This window comes from Rissa tridactyla, chromosome 2 (assembly GCF_028500815.1).
Source record: "Rissa tridactyla isolate bRisTri1 chromosome 2, bRisTri1.patW.cur.20221130, whole genome shotgun sequence".
Classification (NCBI taxonomy): Eukaryota; Metazoa; Chordata; class Aves; order Charadriiformes; family Laridae; genus Rissa; species Rissa tridactyla.
In genome coordinates, this window is record NC_071467.1 from 85,442,426 (window position 1) to 85,464,064 (window position 21,639).

A 21,639-nucleotide genomic window follows, 5' to 3' on the forward strand; every position below is an offset into this window, starting at 1 on the left:
AACACTTTGCATAAACCCATAAGACTGTTGCTCTACCCTTATCCATTGACGACATCATAGAAGGCCACCAAAGTTGTCAGACATGATTTGCCCTTATTGAAGCCATGTTGGCTGTCACCAATCACCTCCTTATGTCCCATGTGCCTTCCAGGAGGATCTGCTCCATGATCTTGCCAGGCACAGAGGTGAGACTGACCGGTCTGTAGCTCCTTGGGTCTTCCTTTTTTCCATTTTTAAAAATGAGGGTTATGTTTCCCCTTTTTCAGTCAGTGGGAACTTCACCAGACTGCCACGACTCTTCAAATATAACGGAAAGTGGCTTAGCAACTTAATCTGCCAGCTCCCTCAGGATCCATGGATGAATTTCATCAGGTCCCATGGACTTGTGTACCTTCAGTTTCCTTAGATGGTCTCGACCCTGATCATCTTCTACAGTGGGCAGTTCCTCATTGTCCCAGTCTGTGCCTTTGCCTTCTGTGACTTGGGCTGTGTGGTTGTAGCCCTTGCTGGTGAAGACTGAGGCAATAAAGTTGTTGAGTACCTCAGCCTTTTTCATATCATGGGTGACCAGGTCTCCTGTTTCCTTCTGGAGAGGGCCCACGTCTTCCCTCATCTTCCTTTTATCACTGACATGCCTTTAGAAGCTTTTTTTGTTACCCTTGATGTCCATGGGCAGATTTATTTTTATCAGGGCTTTCTCTTTCCTAATGTGATATTCCTTTATGTAACATGACATTTGGATAACCTGCACAAAAATGAACTCAAAAAAATGGCTAAGAAGCATGAGACAAGCTCAGAAATAGGAAAGCTTTCATGAGGAAAAGCTATTGGGCAAGATGGAGAGTTGGGATAAGGTTCCTTTGTTTGCCTATGTGTGTGTAACACTGCTACTTGAGAATTAAAACAGTAAAATAGAACATATACCCATGTTAAAAGTAGCATATTGAAACTACAAGGAAACAGCCTTTTCTACAATTTGTCAAAGTTCCTTCCTATGCAAAAGGGACTCAAACATTTTGATCATTGTTGCTGCATTCAATAAGACAGGGTATCACCATGCAAACTGCAAATAAATTCAAAGTTCTTTTCCACTGTGCTATTTGGATTGCTTTATACTGAGATGTGGTCACTTATGTGAACAGCTGCTGCAGGCTTACATGTGTGGTAAAGTTTTGGGGTTTGTGCTAAACAAGTAACTACAAAAAACTTATTGTTGCATCTGGCACTACATGTCACCCCTGGTGCCTCAAAATTGAGACTACAAGGACTGTCTGTGTAAGGTTTATAAACTTTCCTCTTTTTGCAAATACGTAGCCGTCCCACTTATGAAATAACTCCATAGAATAATAGGAGGAAGCAAGTTGTAATTTATTCTTCACTTTACAGCACTGATTACTCACCAGTACCATTATTTGGTTACTTCTTGAAAGCAATAAATTTTTGTTAAAAATTATGAAGTCATTTAGCATATCAAAGCTTTTCCATGATTCTCATATATCAAAGGTGTTAATCTCTGGGAGTAGATTCTTATGTGCTTTATTAGTTGTACTTTAACAGATTTCATTAGAGATGAGTTTTCATCATCAGTAGTAGTGTATCTATGGGAAACATAATAGAGAAAAAGCATTTTAAATAAGACTTTCTATATTACAGAAAAATGGCATTGGAGGCCATAAATTTCCTCGAGTGCTTTCAGAATGCAAGTATTTTACACACATTATTGTTACTTCTTTACAGTCTTTCTTATAAATCTTTTTCTAGAAGGACTTATATATATAATCAAAAACTGAACAGAAGGCTATAATATAGCACATCGTGTACATTTAAAAATACCCCAACAATGCAGTAGTTATTAGTCAGACATTGATATTCACAAGGATGTGTCTCCCAATTAAATTTTCATAAGGAAAAGAAGGTGAAACTTTTAAAACTCTTAATTAATTTCATTAATTTCAATGCTCTATTTTGATTATCTTTTCACAATATTTTAACTCATTTATTAGGTCATGATGCTATTTTACAGCAAGTATTTTATGTTAGAGAATTTTGAAGAGGTGTTAAGTATTGTTCTGTAAGAACAATAATGTTAAAAATTTGAGCATTTTATTCGAATGTTTATTAAACTAAGTTTGAAATTATTGTTTTTCCAGTTGAATGGCAACAGGAAAGATAAAGCCAACTCCCTTAACTGTGATTTGAAGTGAAGCTCAACATTACAATTAAGTTCCCATCAGTAATTACAATTGTGTTCTGTGCTGTCACGAGTCAGATACTTTTGAATATTAAATCTAGCTTCTGATATGTGGTGGATCTTTTTTGCTTGTTTGTTTGCTTTATTGTGTTCATTGTTACAACCTTACCAATCTTGTCTTTTGATTTTTATAAATTATCCATTTATCTGAATTGTATGAATAGGGTTGATGAATATGAAGGGCATGTAACTCAAGAAAGATGTATTTTTCTGAATCTTTGAAATTTATAATTGGTCCTCACTAACAATAATTTTTGGTTTTTTTTAAATATATGTATGCTTTTTGCTATAAATACAACTTAAATACACTTATTAGTCAATTACTAAACTATTTTTAAATTGTAAGCAGTACAACATGTACACATATATTTTTAAAAAGGCATGAGAAATTGTACAATAGAAAACACAAGAAAATGTAAACAGTATCCTATGCAGAGAGTCAAGGTGGAGAAATCTTTTCAATAGGTTGAAAAGTGGTAGTTCAGTATTAACATACACATTTCATTTACTTAGCTTATTCTTACAGCATCTGTCAAAACTTACATTTTTAAAAGTATTCATCTAGAGAGAAGTACATATGTATGTAATTGCCTGTCAGGTTGAGTAATTTGTTTAATGGCCAGGGCTAAAAGATTCTCAATTAATTGTTTGGAAGATTAGCAGAATCTGTTATGTGTAACAAAATGCATGTTTGGGAACAGACATCATCTCAGAACCAATTTGAATTTGTAAAACCCATGAAACTAGCACCAGTTGTTCACACCTGAAATTCAAGTTCTCAAATTGTATCTGCTTTGATCAAATGTCTCCAGATGAAGAGAATAAAAGATTGTCTGTCAGATTTAAAAAAAGACTGTTCCTCTCATGTCTGTCATTAACCACACTGGTGATTCTTTTGACTCTTTGTAGCAGCAGCAGCAGTCTGAACTCCTGGAGGACTGATTCTGCTTCTGATGCAGGATCAAGCCTGGCCTCAGAGGAGGCGTTCAGCCAGTTGCTCAGCCCTTTGCCAGCACAATTGCAGATATGTTAGACAAAGCTGGCTGGTGCCAGGGAGGGAAAGCAGCAACACCCTTCTTGGATGTTCTGACAGGGTTGGTAGGATAGGATGTCTCTGCTGGCATATACTCTCACTGCAGAAACTGCAACTTTTATTCATTATTGAGAAGGAGGAAAAAAATCAAGGAAGATAGATCTTTTTCATGTCTGATCCTCTAATAAAATGAAGAAGCAATGATGCACAAATATTTTTTTGTTGTTAATAGATAATTTGTGTATTACTGAAAACTTGACTTTACCTGATACCAAAGCAAGGACTTTTAACGTGTGGTTTAAAAACAAAATATTTGGCTAGGGATGTGCTGTTAATTTCAAAATGTTGATTGCAGTATTTCTCAGCTATATTGTGGGGGAAAGCGAACATTATATTTCTTTGTGATCAAAAGCTAATTCTGCTGTGTAGAAGGCTGTTGTCCCAGGAATAGGGTGATGCAATTACCAATGTGTGGCAAGCTGACAACACTCAGGCATTTTACATTGGCATGTAATCTTGGCTGTGTGAATTTCTTTTCATAGTCGGCATCAAAGGGTCTCTATTTGTTTGACTGTGGATTGAGAAGGAAAAGATCTGAGTTTAGCAGGAACTTCAGAAAAGGCGTGAAATGTTTTTTAAACAGAAATAATTTTACATGCAAGTGTTCAAGGGAAAAGGAGTTAGCATTAGGTAAAAGAGATGGGGGACTGGAATGGATGAGAGGTGTTGAAGACAGTTGTGAGAAGATGGGTGGCTGGAAAAAACAGAGGTTTGGGGAGATCCGGCTGATCAGATGGAGAAGAGAAGGATTTGGGAACATAAGAACAGTGACTGGAGCATGCTGGAGAGAGAGAGAGAGATGGAGGATCTGTCAGTCAGGTTCTGTATATTTTCTTTCCAAATGGACACTGAGTAATGGGGGATTTTGTCTTGCTAGGGGAAGGGGAAGACTGATGTTCATTCTTTGTTCTGTATGAGAAAGAGTAGACATTCAGGCAGTATTCCATCATTATGGGGTGCAAAGATATGAGCTCATCATCTCTCCTGTGTCAGGATGTTTTGGCTGTATGAACTTGTTTTTCTGGACCTCATGTGATCCACAATTTAGGAGAACTTTTCTGTTTCAGGTTAACAGTAATCATGTTAGAGGGGCATATCTGAGTACTGACAAGATATGTCTTGCATTATGTAGATTAAGTAGACGCATGCAGATCCCTTGCGCTTACAATAAGCACTGCATAACAAGGCCAAACATGAGCTGAAAAGGCAAAATATATTGATCGTATAATCATTAGTGGTCATAAAAACTTCCTTGTGTAAGACAGTTAATGGGTCCAATAGCAACATGAGAAAATTTTACTGAAATTAAGATCTAGAGAAATTTTAAGTTCTGGGATCATTGCTGAGAAAGGAAAAAGATCATATATAGAGAAAAACAACTGGGTTCCTATAATGAAAGGAAGAAAATATAGACAGGAAAATTCAGATTGCAAATAGTAGCAAAAAAGGTCAGGTTGGATGCACATAAGTAACACAGGATCAGATTGCAAGAGAACATGTGACAGGACAGAGAGGAAGGAGCTGAAATCTGAAACAAGAGAGCAATAATGAGCAAAAACTTATTTAAGAGAAAACAAAGGGAATACCAAACAAGTTTTGCAGTGATAGTGTAAAGAAAGAAGAATGAAAATGTATTGTTATTGGGAAATTATTGGAGTAATGAAAAAGCACAAAAGCAAAATATGTAATAGAGAAGACAGCAATATTATTTTCCGTTACTAGACACAGGAAAACTGGATCAGCTGTTAACATTTGTTAATTTGCCTTAACATTTCCTTAGAAGGCAAACGGAGAAGCAAAATACCCACATACAGAAGGGAGGCTGAATTGTGGAGTACCTTCCTCATTAGTATGTGAAAAGCCAAGATCAATGGTGCACATTACATTAGGAATACAGTATTGAATTAGATCATTAGAGCAGGCAGAATATGCTAGCAGAGGACCAGAGCTGGTGAAGGAAGGGGTACCCATTATTTCACCAGCTGTTGGAACTGGAGTCTTTCTGCAGGGAGCAAGAGTAAAGCAATGAGGTTACAGAGTGCTCTGGTCCCTTACACCTTCCCACTCCCCCCACACCGGTTCTATTGACTGCTCTGTAATCTGTGGTTCAAATACCTTTATTAAATACCATACTAAAACTAAATGTCTCCGCTTAGTCTTACCATTTGCAGTTGACGTGTATTCTCATAACATTTGGAGTTAAAAGCCTGCATTCAAAAACTTTGACTATCTGGTATTCAGACTTTGAGTTTTGATTCACAGCTACATCACTGATATGGTAAATATTAATAAAAAAATCGGAAATATAAGTGCTATGTTATGTAAGACCAATCTTTTTGAGACTATGTATCTGTAAACAAAAACAACAGTATCAGTTGTATCCTTACTTGGAATACAGAACTTTCGTGCAAAGATTCTATGTCTTACTGGGGTATTCTGAGGATAAAGGTGTGAAACAAAATAGGTGTCTATTTCCAGATCTCTTTAGTCTCCCAATGCTTTATGATGTATGATTTTATCTTACTGCTAATTATTAATAAATGCAGCTTATGTTTAGTGACAGGAAGTTTCTTTGGGAGCCTTCTGAGCTTAAAAACACTGAAATAAGAAGGATCTTGCTATTTCAGTATTTTGCACAGTGTTTTATTTCTGTATCCAGAAGACTTTCATCTTTGATAGTTATTGAAAGGTGATAGGTATGCCAAAGACATTATTTTCATATTCCTGGTAGTTAATGAGGGGCATTATGTAACAATATGCCATACTGCCACCATTTAAGATTTTTCAGCATTTTTTTGTGCTGCATAAACTGCTAATTTCTAGGCAAACAGCTGCATTCTGAATTATTTAGAACATTTGTTCTTTAGCTAATTGACAGTTAATTGATGCTTTGAGAGGCATGCTAAACAGCATGTGAATGGATTCAGGCCTTGCTTTTCATGGAGACAGTTTATGAGCTACTTCCACCAGGGCAGCTACTCTGGACAGGCTGGAGAAGTTGCTGCCCAAACTGCAAAAACATCAACAATATTGTTGAACAAACCTATCAGATGTATTAGGCCCCGGAATGCAAGAGTTGTTATTACCTTATAACATTCTGAGAAACACAGAAACAGTTTTTGAAGTGAGATGTCAGCAAAAAGAAAAAAAATAAAGGACATAGGAGACCTGGATGGTTTTTATTCCGAATGTTTTTCAGGATCACCAAAGAACATGGAATTCTTGTTGTGAAACTCATGTACAAAAGTAAATGATGAAGATGCACACTACAACATTGAAAGTTACTTCAACATTTAGAAACCTATGAAGTCCACCAATTTTCATGCAAAGGTTTGCAAATTACTTCAGTGACAACAGCAAAGACAGCACCTTGCAAAACATTTCAATACTGCTGTCAAAATGTTGTTTTGTTTAGAAAAATTGTTCAATTCAGTGAACAGTACAGCCGTATTAAACGAAAATCATATTTGGTGGCCTAAACTCAGTATCCTTTCTTAGACTATGATTTAACATCAGGAGCTTAAGGAAGATGAAGGAACAAGGTAAGCATGCGGAGTTACTTCCCTAAAATGCTCTCCCTTCTACTAGGAACTTGGAGTTCTTCCTTCAGAGATGGTGTCTTCTTTAAAGGAATTACTGAAGTATTCAGAGGGCAGCACACCTATTTATGAAATGCCTTGTTTACCCAGTCTTGTTTTATACATATCTCTTCAAATCTCAGATGTATGTGTAGTAATGGCTTTGGACCAAATGATACAGCAAACTAGAACAGCAATTTGCAGATTCCCAACTTTCTTTTGGGCTGGTGGATTAAGTAACTTTTTACTTCTAATGTATTGGTTGGGGTTTTTTTCTATTTATTTTTTAATATGTTTTGTTAACTTGAAATACTTTGCCCAGCTTGGAACAGTGCAGTTGTCTTCTGCATTTCAGTACTGGTTTTAACTACAGTGCCCACCTGACTATTCTCTTGGGATGGTACGCTGCCTGTTTAGTCAGTCACTCATTGTTAAGGTGTTGCACAGGATAGGAAGATTTATTGAACGGAAACAGAAAAAGTAGAATCAGACTTATGTACGAGTTGTGAATCAAAGAGGAAATACAGTGCTTAAACTATTTAGGTGTGCATTTGACTTCATGGAGTACAGAGAAGCTGCAGTAGTTGTGCAGCATTTTTGTAGCCTTAAAGAACTGCATTGTATGGGAGAAGATTGTGATTATTTTCCTCTAGATGGCAGGTTTTGTCAAGCTTTGTTGTCGATGTATAAGTAAATAGATAGTGTTTCAGGATAAATTACCTAGTTTAGGCACTAGGTTCATCCTGCTACCTTTCTTCACTACCCTAGATATGTGTGTGTGTGTGTATAAAAATCCTCTGTGACAAGAAACTGGTCCTCGGACCCCACCAGTTCCCCTTAATTCTGGACCCCAATCTCCATATTTAGTCTGTAGATAAGGTAGGAATTAAACCTCTTGTAGGCAAAGATCTTAAAAGCCTTTTCTGAAACATCATTGAATGAAATAGATCAGGAACACCTAGTTTTGTTTTAAAATTACTATAAAACTCATTTCAAAATAATGAGTCAGAGGAAATCCTAGTTTTCTATCACTTTCTGAAACTATTTAGCTGCTTATTAACCTATGAAAGATAGTTAAGCCATCACAATCTTCAAATGAAGCCATTTATAGCAATTTCATCCCAAAGATGACAGGGTAAAACAAGGTGAAACAACTGGAGACTTCAGCTATTACTTACGACTTGTCATATCTTTCAAATACAAAATCCTAACTTTTAGGTTTTCATCTAGTCTAAACATATATTTACAAATAATGAGGACAAAAGAGCTACTTAATTTCTTAAGCAATGTTAGTGTTCTTTTTAATAAAATGGAAATTTTCTATATATTTACTCCTTCACTTGCCACATCCCTTGTACATAACTGGGTTTGTCTGAATAACAGAGAGAGAGAGAGAGAGTGTGTGTGCATGTGTAAAAAACAATACGTAAGGCAAAGCTCAGGATACAGAACAACTGCATTGTTTTTCTCCAAAGGAGAATAAAATGAAACCTGAAATTCAGATTCATCTTTTTTGTGAAACTTCTGTAACATTGCTTTTTAACCCACTCTTTATACATTATTTGTGAATGTGAAATGACACTGATAATTTAAGTAATATATTGCCAGCATTTCAAAATTGGTATTTGGCAATATTCATTCCACACACAGTAATGAAAATTCAGTCATATAATTTGCAATGCTCTTTGAATTAGACGTAATATTCATATCAGCTTTTCAAATAGGGCAGCCAGGGAACATATTTTCTAGATTCTCTTCAGCTGCAGAAATGCATCGTGACTGAAATGTTGCCAGAATGGATATTGATTGCTGTACTTGCCACCATTTCATGCAGTAATATCCCATGCAAACTCTTTTGTACTCATGTGTCCTGTATAATTTGCCATTCACTACCAATAAGCAAACCCACAGTTCCTGTAGTCGCTAAACTCTGGATCCGTGTGATGGTACAGGAAGCTAATGATGTCATGAACAGGCTCTCAAAGAGTCACTGCTAGGATTTTAAAGATTGTAGTTTGAAGTACCGACAGGATTTTGTGCAGTAAGATTGCATTCAAGAAGAATTGCAGGCCACCCTTTAGAGGGCAGAGAAATGAAGAAACCGCAAAACATTCAGTGAAAATACTTAATGGTTTCCAGGGAACAAAACCTTTCCGCAATATCATTATATCATTTAGTACTTGGTTTGTGTGTTGCCTCCACATGTGAACCTGCCATTTCTCAATGTTAGTTTCTAGTAAAGTGTTCTCTGTGTTTTACAGTTTTTGCTCTGAACCAAGTTTCTATAAATACGATTACCAAAAAGCATGGTGTCAACAATGGTGTGGAAATCGACAGATTCGTGGCTAGTAGTACCTTGTTCGCTCCCTGTAAAATGTTACAAAAATTAATAAGTTGTAAAAATAAAATTAAATGCTCATGGTTTCTCAGTTTCTCCAGTAAAATTTTCTTCTTAGATAAGATTTCTAGGTGTGATGGTAATGCCCAAACGGGGAAAAAAATAACACAGCTGAAAACAACACAATATCTGTCATTTTTCTGAGTGAGAGTTCTCTCTTAAAGACCACTTTTATATGCTGTCCTATAGCACAAGATAACTTTAAGTACTTTGGCTTATACAAACAAGCACTAACCTACGAAAACAGAGGAAAAGAGGAGTTATGCCTCTTGTTTACTGGTGTGAAACATGTGCAGCCTTCCTGTCACTGCAAGCACATCTTTGATCTCTCTTTCCTGGCAGAATTATTTCCTGACCCTGAGGGTAAAGCGAGAATACCCAGGTGTATGCCAAGAAACACTTAAATATTCAACAAAATAGCCCTGTCACATTCGTGTACTGGGTTTGTATGCAGGGTTTATTTTTAGTTTAAAATATTGTATAGCTTCTTACGGGATATTTTGATTTATTAAACTCTGCTTTGTACAGGGATATATTCAAACAATGATTCTAAAAAAGTATTTTAATAATTATAATTTAATCACTGTCCTGTGCATAGCGTAGTATTTCTGAATACCTCAGGGCATGGGGTATTGTGCAGGTTTTAACAGCTTCCACTTTGTAATTCTTTGCTTCTGGGCCACCAAGGAACAATCCTTTTGCCTGCACTCATGATGACAATACTTCAGGGCCTCAGAAAAGGTATTACCTGCTGTTAATGTTGTGTTACCTGTCATGTGCCTATTACAAACGTATAAGCCCCAATCCAGGAGATCCCTCCTATTAACAGCTTCTTAGCTCCACCTGTTCATCAAAAAAAAGAGCTGTTAGAGACATCACCGACATAAGCTACCTATTGCAGCTTTTCTAGTGGTATTTGCCACTCACTTTGAGGAAGAGCGATTGTTCCCCAGCAATCAGGGTCTTATTCGATTATTTTAATGAGTTACATCTCGTGGTAACTAAATGAAAAAAAAAATTACGTGTGAAAGAAGCCATGTAAATACTGAGTTACTATATGAAACATTATATTTATTAAAATCATACTTGTTTGTTTTCCAAAAAAGAGTGCTCTAAACGTTTTTGTATTGTCTATATATGGGAAAAGGACTCAGTTTCAGAAAACTTCATGGGAAAAAATTGAATGAGCAGCTTCATAGAAGTTGCTGCACTGCACTGAAACAAGTCAGGTGCTTAATAATAAGGAAATCAATATGGAAATTAACGCTACACAGTTAATCTGTAATATTATTCTTCCTTTGCAGTTTCTGGCTCCACTTCAGTTCCATGCCTGTTTCACAGGCTTTTTCAAGTACTTTTAGAGACTTGGCCGGTGAACAAGGAGAGTTAGGAGTTAGTGGCACAGGAGGGGGGTGAGGAAAGGACATTCTGGGAGACAGTGGGTGTGGAATTGAGAAGGCCCCATTGTGTTGCAGCTCTGAAAGAAATTATATCTTTGCCTGATGTCATACAGATGGGTACTCAAAGCTTTGTAGAAATAACATTGTTGTCACTGCAAAAATACTCCAGCTCCCAAATGCCTGCACAAGTAAAAGATAAATGAATGGGGTTTTTTTCTTGTTCTGTTAGCAATATTAATATGCAGGTGGTTTGATTTATTAGTTTTTTAATTTCTTTTTTAACAGATCAAAATTATGCTTTTGAGGACAACTACTGGTCCCATTACCTAGGTCTCTTAAGAGCCCTTTTGCAGCACAGAAATTAGTCTGATCAGTCAGTTCTTATATAGATGCTTGTAAATAAATTAAAGACAAGATTTCGGCAGACATTGGAAAAGAATCTGTCATTGCATTATTTCTGTTCAAACTGCTGTGTTTTAGAGCCCATATTGTTTTACCTATTATTGGATTAGCATGATCTCTGCCAAGCAGCCAAGGCATGCGATGGTTATCCATCTTTTCTTGCATATATGCAAAGGTTATCTAGTTGAATTGGGCAGTAGGTTTGAGCTTGAAGGCGATAAAGTTGTAGAGGATTGTCTAAGAGCAAAATGTTGCCTAGAATTAAATTTAATTAATATATTTCTCATCAGTGGTCTTATGCAGAGTTGTATGCAAGGTGGAGTTTAGTTTCTATCATGATAGGTTCAGCAGAAATGCACAGTAGTTCCAAATAATCCACGAAGACCACTTCATCTATTTGTAGTTCTAGAGAGTTTAGACAACTAGAATGTAATTAGGGGTATTAGGATTTTGCCATCCCATTCTAACACCTCTGATTTTTGAGTAGGTTGTAAAGGGATCTTTAATGACCATGAGTGATTTCAGCCTAAATTTTGTTGTCTCATCCCAACGTTAGTACTTTGACATTGTCAGAACATATCTGCATATTGTTATCTGCTACCAAAAATATTAATAAGGTACTGCCTGGGAAGAGAACTGCTGTTAATAGTGCTGAGATGTCCTTCTAGTTAGTGCCTTTAAAGGCTGAAAAAGGGCATAGTCAATGGACTGTAACTTTTTTCGTGTTTTATAAATCTACATGTGCTCATCATATTTGGCATAATAATCAAACTAATAAAGTTTCCATCTCTGAAGATGATTCTAGTTCATTGCACAGGAATGTCTGAATCCATAAGCTACCTACTAAAACTAAATCATTAAGTAGCAACTAAAATGAAATATGTTTATAAAGCTATTTTCAGGTATTATCTAATAGATGCATATCATCGTACCACATCGTTTTATTTTCTCAGCAAATTGTTTTTTAGGGGATATGTGCAGCAGAGTACTTATAAAATTTAATGCAAGTCAATGTAATGAAGAAATTTGCATTTGAAACACAGTCACTTACAAATGTTATGGGACAAGCAGCATTCTATTAGAAGGCATTTCAAATGTTTCTGAACAGCAGCTGAGGAGGATATTTCCTGATGTGGCTCTATTACCGCAGCACATTTTCTCTTCATCTGTAACTACTTCTTAAAAATAGAAAAGGCAAAACGGAAACTTCAGTTACCGGAGAATACGAAGGACCTCAATTCATCTTTTGAGAGAAGTAATGAGCAGAAGGCAGCAGTTAGTCATCCACTGAAGCTTTCCAGTGGAGAGACTCTGATAATTTGATTGCTCATTTTGAAATAGAAGTTCTCCTTGTCCCCGGAAGGTTTTTCTTTTTCTTGGCAGCTCTGATAGGTAGTTTGTTTCATGAAAAAAAGGTAATGAATAATGGCTCATAAAATTTTCTCTGTCAGACTGTCTCTTTTCCCAACCTCCTCCTGTTGTTGCTTCCAGATTTTTATTGGAAAAGGACCCAATACTCTTCCTGGACAATGGCCTGAGGAATCAGGCTCTATTTATGACCAGTTCATAGAAATCTGTCATAAGTCATCCCTAGGCTACTAAAATGCTAATGGAACTTCTCTGTTCTCACTTTTTGTAGTCTCCAGCTTTAATAGTCTCTCTCTTCTTTATGTCCATGTACATGAGCATCTTTACCTTTACTCTTGGGTTTATTTTCTCTGGTCTATCCCAAGTTGTTTTGTGTCCTAGAGCCTTCTTCCAAAAGTGTACTGTGGCATTCTGCCATGCTGCATCTCTGTAGCAGTTACTTCTGCTACTACTAGAAAACTAATTTGGCTAATGTTTTGAAATACAGTAGACAAGTATGCATTCTCTGTAGTTCATTGAGGCGCAACTCCTATATCCCTCAAACAAAATTGTGCTTTTTTGATATGGAGTTGAGTGGAGAGCTAGGTGGTGATAACAGTGTAAATGTAGAGTGCTGCATGTGGAAAATTATTATTTCACCTTCATGATAACAGCCATCTATCTACAGCTGTATCCCTATTGATGATTTTAAGACTAAATTTAGAAATTTGTTTGTTTGCTTTGTTAATCATTTGTTTTTGAAACTGCCCCCTATTAATTATCATAAGTGACAACTAAAATTTTAACTGCTTGCCCATAAAAAGTGCAAAAATAGAACACCTATTTCTTAATTCCTGCTGAATTCCTCCTTGTTTCTACAATTTACTTAATGAATCTTGAAAGATCAAAGAGGGGAATCATACTTTAGAAACTGAGGTTATTCAGTATATTAAAGGATCAAGATATCACACAAGATATAGAACAATCAGTCCAAAATGGTTTGGTCCTTCTGAATTTCATTATCTCAGGAGAATTATAAATCAAAGGCATGTAGCTATAAACGTACCCTATGGAAGGATATAGACTCCAGAACAGTATGCTTCATCAGCTTATTTGGCGCTGTGACTTAGGTGGAGTGACATTACATAATTTGTGATGACTTTGTTCTGACATCTTCCCATCACAAAGGATTGATGGAGCAAAGTCACAGAAATGTCATCGGTGATAAATTCAAGCTAGACTTTAATCTTTCTCACTTGATGTAACATCAAAGAGGAATAACACGGCCTGCAAGATACTTTAGACAACTTATTAAAGAAAAAAGATCCACAACTGACAGATTGAGTGAAAATTGTATTGATAATTTAAGGTGTATTTTCCTTCTGAGTTTGTAAGGACTTCACACATAAAGAAAACGAGAATTTCAGAAAAGATGCAAACCTCTGTAATCTTCAGTAAGCATATTTCCTATCTCTCTAGCAGATTTAAGATTAATTGTTAAAAGGGCTTTGAAAAACCAATCTATTCAGTACCTAATTTGAATAATAAAAATATAGTTATTTTTGAGAACAATGCTGCTGACTGTTTGTTCTTGAAATTCGGACACTAAAATTATACATAAGGCCTACGCACTTTGTCCTTGAAAACTTCAGGTATTTGTTTTAAGCGCTTAAAACAGAAATGGGGTTGTCCTTGGGTCCTACCATAATCAATGAATAAAGTCAGGCAACACCAAAGAATGAATTACTTCATAGCTAGGTTCCAGTGAATTTTTAATGCAATGTAAGACATGACTTTTACTTCCCTCTTTGCCTATGAAAAATCTGATTTTACTTTTCAAAAATAGGAATCATAGTTTGCATGTATTCATCAAATTCTGTTCTGATCAGTGATGTTGACTGTCATCCTTCATGAAAACCTACATCTACACAGTTTGGAGGCTTTTTTTACGCCTTTGCAGTCATCTGGAGTATTTCTGGTTTAATTGTCTTCACTGCCTTCTTTCAACGACAACTATGATCTCACGTCCAGTAATGACTATGTATTGTATTGAATATGTAATGTATTGAATACATATGTAATGTATTGAATTTAATGTCAGTAGAGAAGCTGGTGATCAGATGGTGAAAAATTGGGGCTAAATATCAATGCAACATTGTCTCTAAAAAGATAAGATCTTTACAACATTTTTTTCAAAATCTGATCTCTCAAAATAAAAAAAAAATTGTAGTATATACAGACCATGCAGTGCTCAAGAAGAATTTATTTTCTGTATATTGACTAAGTTTGTGATCTCTCTTTGCTAAAGGAAGGTGAAAAGTCTACAGTCTTTCAGATTTGTGGGGGTTTTTGTGTTTGTTTTTGTTTGGGTGTTTTTGTTTGGTTTTTTTTGTTTTTGTTTTTAATTTGTTTTTAAGCATCTACTGGATGTTTATCCAATAGAAAGTAATATGATATTGTTATATCATTTCGCACGCAAGTTAAAAAAGGCCTTTATTTGCTATTAACTTTTGGACAGTTCTAAATTGGGCTCAATTTGAACCCATGACCTCAAAGTGAAAGGCTCGTAATCCCATTACTAAACTTGTGATCCATGTGTTTCTCTTCAATGTATGGGGTTTTTTCCCACTGTAGAAGTTCTTTTGCTAAACTGGCCTATATTTCAATGCAAAAAAATGTTCAGATCCAAGTTTTAATATTCATATCCCATTTTTATTCTACTAACACAGTTGTAATTGCTTCCTTTTTCAAAAGCTAGTCTCTGCCAGATTTTTCATTTTTTTTTTTCCCATGCTAGAAATATCACATTTTTCGGACTTAGAAACTATTATTATAAGAAGCATCTTGGAATATAAAGCAAAAAGCTTGCAGAAACCTTCAACATTTCTCTGATTTCTTCAATTTAATCCCAAGTTTGACTGCATTTTTTGGACTTTGTTTTCTAGAATGCACAATAACAGAGGATAATTTGATTGATATATTAAGCAGCGGTTCCTTTAAAAGTGATGTCATATCTGTTTCTGTAAAAATAATACAAGACCTGAAAGGTTATTGACATTTCAGCAAAAGAAATAGATTTCGAGTTGCTGGCTAGCAATGTGTTCTTTAGAATTCTTTTTTTACGTTTCATCAAAGACAGTGTAATTAACCTTAGAGCAATGGATAAAATCCACCATCATCAATTGACAGAATAACTTTGTCTTCTAATGCCTACTGGTTATAGAGTGTTCTTCCAATAACACTTTTCTTCATGTAAAAGCTGTATCAGAACTTTTCACCACCACCTCAGGTAGCATTCTGCCCCCTCCCTCTCTATACCAGTATCAGATACCCGTGAGCTTTATGTAGTAAAGGAATAGTGGGAAGTATTTATTTTTCTAAAATACTTAAAAACTTAGGAGAGGAGAAGAAAGGAAAAATCTCTTCTGGTTTAAATATTTGGTGGTGTGGTGTATCATCCTTATAAATTAAAAAAGATGTTATCCTATCTACATCTTTTATGTCTGCAAAGATTTACAGACCTTAAAAGGACAAACATACATGCATCTCTATGAGGGGAGTCTTATGAAACCATAAATGTATTCAAGAAGAAATCATAACATACTTCTTCACACAGTTGCTACAGGTTAGTCTACAATGCTAAATATTTATACAATGCAAATAAATTTTATAGTTTTTCTAAAGTAGGTGCTTAACATGACCTGTTTTATTGCATAATCACATTTTGAATTTGGAATATTCCCTTTGCAAGCGCGATGTAAGGTAATTCTTTCTTTTAAAATCTTGCGGTGACTTGTAATGATGGTTTCTCTTACTGTTAACAGATATCACTGGTGACGAGACAAATTCAGTTTCTGGTTTTGATGTAAAGTCCAATTTCATTGGGCCAATATGTTTCATTGCAGAGAATTTATTCTGCTTATTTCAATCTGCTAACAAAAGCTTAGGCTGAGAACAGCAAAGGAAATTATTCTAGGAGATCATTTAGCAATTAGAAGAAAATGCACAATTGTATTTCAAAATGCTGAGATTTAGAAAGTGTTAATAATTTCTCCAGATCAATGAAATTAAAAATAAAAAAGATTTTGTTGATCTTTTATATGATAGGAAAAAGAAAAAAAAAGAGATGTGAATGCTTTTTCATTCCTTTGAAATATTGATAGGTAGCTTTTATTAGTTCTTAGATATTCTTTCTTCAACAATCCAGTGTACAACTGCCAACGAGATGGTCTTAATAAAAAGAATAAATGAGATAGCCAGTGACATAATTTTGTCCTTCCTTGCAATTCATGTCTTTTAAGTACTTCATGTTTCATATTGTACATATCTTGCCATTAGTTCACTACACAGTCCTTCTGAATTGGTCATATTTACCCTATTTTAATTCTGTTTACCCTCTTACCCTCCCAGTTATCATCTACCCTAACCTGAGCTGTTTACAGACTGTGCATCCTAACTTGTAATTAATCTCTAAGTAAATAGCTTTTCTGTTCAGCCTCTGCTTTCCACGATTTCAGTAATTTCAGTAATTTCTTTTCATGCCCTAGCATATTTTATGACTTCTTGGCAATGACCATGGATGTCTCCTAAGCATTTCTCCCTTCCCTGATCCTTCTTGGACTCTCTGTCCCTGGGCTGAATCTCTGCATGGTCACAGCAGTTGCCTCATTACCTCATCTCATTCTGACAGATGCTGTTTTCTTTGTTTTTGTCTACTGTGGTTCTTCAGTTCCCATAGAAACCTGTTTAGATGCACAGCCAATTCAACTTGATATTTTAGCTCTCTCTTGTCTGGAGACAGGAGTGGTACCCCCAGGTGGAAAGATTGCCTGGGCCTGGCTCCCCCAGCCTAAGCATGAGGAAGAAGCGTGCCTACGCCATGAATTCACACTCTCAGAGGGTTTGAGTCCAGAGTAACCAAGGAATCATTAAGTTCTGTGGTGCTCATTACAGACCTTCGTTTCTTAGATGCAAGCCAAATCACAATTCCTATAAACACTAAAAATATGTAGCGTTTCCAGTGCTTTTAAGTTTTGACAGCAGCTGCAGCAATAACAGCTCCTAATTTCATGCCTTTATAGGGTTTCTTTACAACCACTATGAATAGAAACTCAGCTTTTCTGAAAACAGGGAGAGAATTTTCTTAGAAATCAATGATTTCAGGTCATTCTTGCCTGTGAAAACTTCCTATTTGTCTCAGGTAAGAAGGATTCTGTGGATCTTTTTTAATGCACCAAGTAGAGAGGCAAGAACTGCAGTGGAACATCAGGTTTGCTAGGCAGAGAGATGTAAGGCGATATCTGTGTCTCTGCCAAATGTTGGGTTTGTCAGAATCACACCCAACTTTATGAAATTAAAATAAAACATTTAAGAACCTGGAAGTGTAAATTAAAGCATAAAACTTTTAATTGTTAGTAGTCTCTCTGCCTCAGCTGATGCACCTGCCCATTGAACCTCGGCATTTGCAACTATGTCTTAACTTGGCACCAAATCCCACATACCTTTTTCACATGACTACCCTGCTGAATGTCAGCAGACCTCCACCTATGAATAATATTATAACATTTGATTAGCTGATTTTGAGATTCTTCAGATTTTAATGTTGTGTAAATCCTATGCAGATGTATGCTGCTATAAAGCAGTAACAGTTGTTGTTGTTCAGGAATTTATTTTCAACTATTGTGAAAATGTTATTGAAATATGATAATTACAGGAGGGAAAAAAAAAAGCTGTATCTAGAATAGACTGAAAAACATTTTTCATCTGCTTACTGCTCCATCTCTGGATAGATTTTTCTATTCTTCAACACACTGTGAAACGTGGTCCTGAATACTGATAAGCAGTAATGCTCTAGTAGTAAATTTAAGACACAATAAAATAAATTTTCAATGAGTGGAGCTTAATAAGGCAGGATACTTGTTGTTATTCAGGCACCTGTATCTTTTTTGGTCAACATCTTTCAAAGAAATTTTAGGATGTAAAATACACAATTTGGGTGTACACACAAAAGTCCTAATTCCTCTTGTTGCTTCTCTTTCAGAGACTTGTATATGAAAAAAAAAATTATATTAATGTCTTGTTTCATTTGACCTAGCTTTAGCTGTTAGGTGAAAATTTCTCACTTGTGATCCAGTCTTTGTAATTAAAGTTATTTGTTTTTATAAATCCATTGATCTGAAAAGAGAAAATAGGTGATGCAAATTCAACGATGGAAAATAGAAAACACAATACAGTAGGAAGGATTAGATCCTTAAATCTCTGCATGAACATCTGCAGATCCTGAAAACTTGCTTATAACAGCTGATTCATTTTCAGAGCACCTGAAGGAGAAAATTATAATTTCTCAGTTTTGTCTAATTTACAGCATGAGGCAAAACAGTTCTGGGGTTTTATTTGTCTGTTGGATTCTTAATGGTGGAATTCTTGAAGAAATATTCACTACTTAGCATTTGTCAGTCTCTATTTTCTTAGTTAAATTGTAAATGTTTCTCTTCCTTTTAAAAAGTAAATAGGGAAAACCACTGAATTGATGACAACCATCCTATATTAGGCCACAGATACAATTATAGGGAATAAAGTTGGAGATTTTTCCACTTTTCAGAGGTAAATTGTGCTGGTCGTGAAGGGAACTGGACAAAGGAACAGAAAGATATAAAGTTCTTCAATACCTCAGTACCTAAAATATTTGTGGTGTTAGTTTGGTTGCATTCTTGCCTCTCATTCGTGAAGAGGTGTGTTCTCTCTTTTGACAGGATCCAGTGACCAGTCAGTTCAAAACTTTCTAGTTTAGGTCTTTCCTTAGAATTATTTAAGGTCTGTGGAGCAAGAGAAAAAAATTCCTCTATTCTTCAATTTTTTTATTTTTTGTTTTTAAGCATGAGGGGTGCATATGTAAAGAAGCAGAGGCTTGGGTCATTGTAGAAAACCACAGGGAGGAGATAAAAGGGAGATATTTGAGGAAAAAAGTGAGACTGGGAATTTTTGAGTGGAAAGAAAAGAGTGGAAATAAGGCTAGGTGGGGAAGGAAAATGCCAGGTTTTAGGGAGAGGAAGAGGAGAGTAAAAATAATTTAGAGAGAAGAAATTGAAATTTAATAGAAGCGAATGAGCAGAAGCGTGTCAGAGAAGAAAGAAGCAATGGAAACATACGCATGGAAGTGGATGACACTAGGAGGAAAGTCTGGAGGGAAGAAGGTATTAGTGGTGTTGGGACACAGCATGAGTCTGTCAGATTGCACAGTAGGAGAGAAACAAAGGAAAGTGTATTTGTACTTGAAGAGCTGGAAAATGAAATGTGTGAGCTTTTGGAGTTACAAAGAAATCTCTTACACAATGTAATAAGCAAAATTGTTCTATCTTGCACACTTTATTAAGGATCATATGCTCTAGTGAGTGCTTTCATCAGTATTGTGAACCTCCCACACTTATAAAAGAAGTAAAGGCATAACACCCTTCCTTGAACAAACAATGAGCTGTAGTGGTGTAAAGAATTTCAAAATAAAAAATAAAAACGGGGTTTTTTTTGTGAATGGTAAAATAATTCTGAATTATAGTCTAGTCTATTAAAATAAATTGAGTGACCTGTCTGTCACCTGTCCACCAGTTTAAAATGAAATGTCAGGGTGGCATTTGGTCCTTTTGCAGTGAGATGTCAATGATGTCAGAATGTAACAGGATAAAAGAACATTTCAATCACATACGCAAAGAGATTATATAGACAAAATAGCTACCTATTGAATCCAGTAATATAGTCCTCATGTACTTTTTTTGAGGAATATTCCCTGAAGTAGAATAACAGCTTGGGCAGCATCTGCGTTTGTTAGAATTTCAATCAATGTTGTAGATTATTCTTTGCTAGTAATTTTTGTTGCCATTGTATTTGATTGCTTTACTTAAAATTCATAAATGCTGCCTAAGTGATAAAATGTCTGAGAATTGTCAGTGATATGTTCTTTTTTTATCTTCTTACTAGTAATAATCATAATGGAATATGATAGACTTTCCAGCTCTTGTTTAATAGAAAGCCAATTACATTGGAATTGTTCTTGAATGATCAAAAGAAAATAAAATTTCATTCTAATGGGCTAAGATATTCGAATGTGTTTTGATGAATGAGGAGTATATTGATGAAAATTACACAATCTAATTACTTCATGCAGATGCCATATCCAGACTGCATGGTATGTACTGGTAAGTGACTATTGCATTGCTACTACTGCTTTAATTAATGGGTAAGAAAAAAATATTCCATGTCAATTCAGCATATAATAATACACCATGTACAGTATGTTTCCTTCACCTGTCTAAAGGCAAAAAAAAAAAAAAAAGCATAGATATAATCTAGTAATCCCTTAAACAGCAAAAAGTTCCAGGATAAACATTGTTTTTTTAACTCTTCTGGACCAAGTGAAAATAAAAATTCAGGCCTTTATTTGAAAGCTAAGTAAACTAATGTTGATTTAAAAAAATGTGTGTCTAGACCTTAAAGTGACTACATCAGTATTGTAGTACTGAAAGCAAAATAAAACTGAAATTTAGTTTAGAATAAGAGACAGCTTCCCATGAATAAAAATGTTTAAACTATATGTTCTGCCACCTCAGACTGTATAGATGTTTTCTTAGTAGTAATTACATACAAGCAATCCCGTACCACAACTACATTCACTCACTAAAAATACACTCAGATTTTCACATCCCAAGTTTGCTGGTTTTATGTAATGTTTGTTTCTCTTTTTAACTTGAAGGTGGTAAAAGATTTTCAGAGATCTGGGCACCTTAAATCTAAAAGCTCACATATTCCACAAGCACTCTTGAAAAGGCTCTTCTAAAATGTCACTTTTGGTGTAGTTTAAAAAAGGCCTCAGAGCTTAAATATTCCTCCTCCAGCTCTAACTTGTATATATTATTCAGCTGTCAGATTTTTCTTTAATATTTTATTATCTGCATTATCATTTTGAAAAAAAAAAGCAGCAGCTAGGGATCACTATAATATATCCTACTGTGCTATAAGGCACAAATAGACAAGCTCAAGACTGCAGTGAAGCACTTACAAATATCTTTGCAGTTGGAAATTTGAAGCAAAAATACATGATTACTTGATACAACGTTTAAGCTTGTAGTTATGTTCTCTTCTTGCAGGCAGGAGGAAAGGAAGAAGTAAAGATTCTGTCC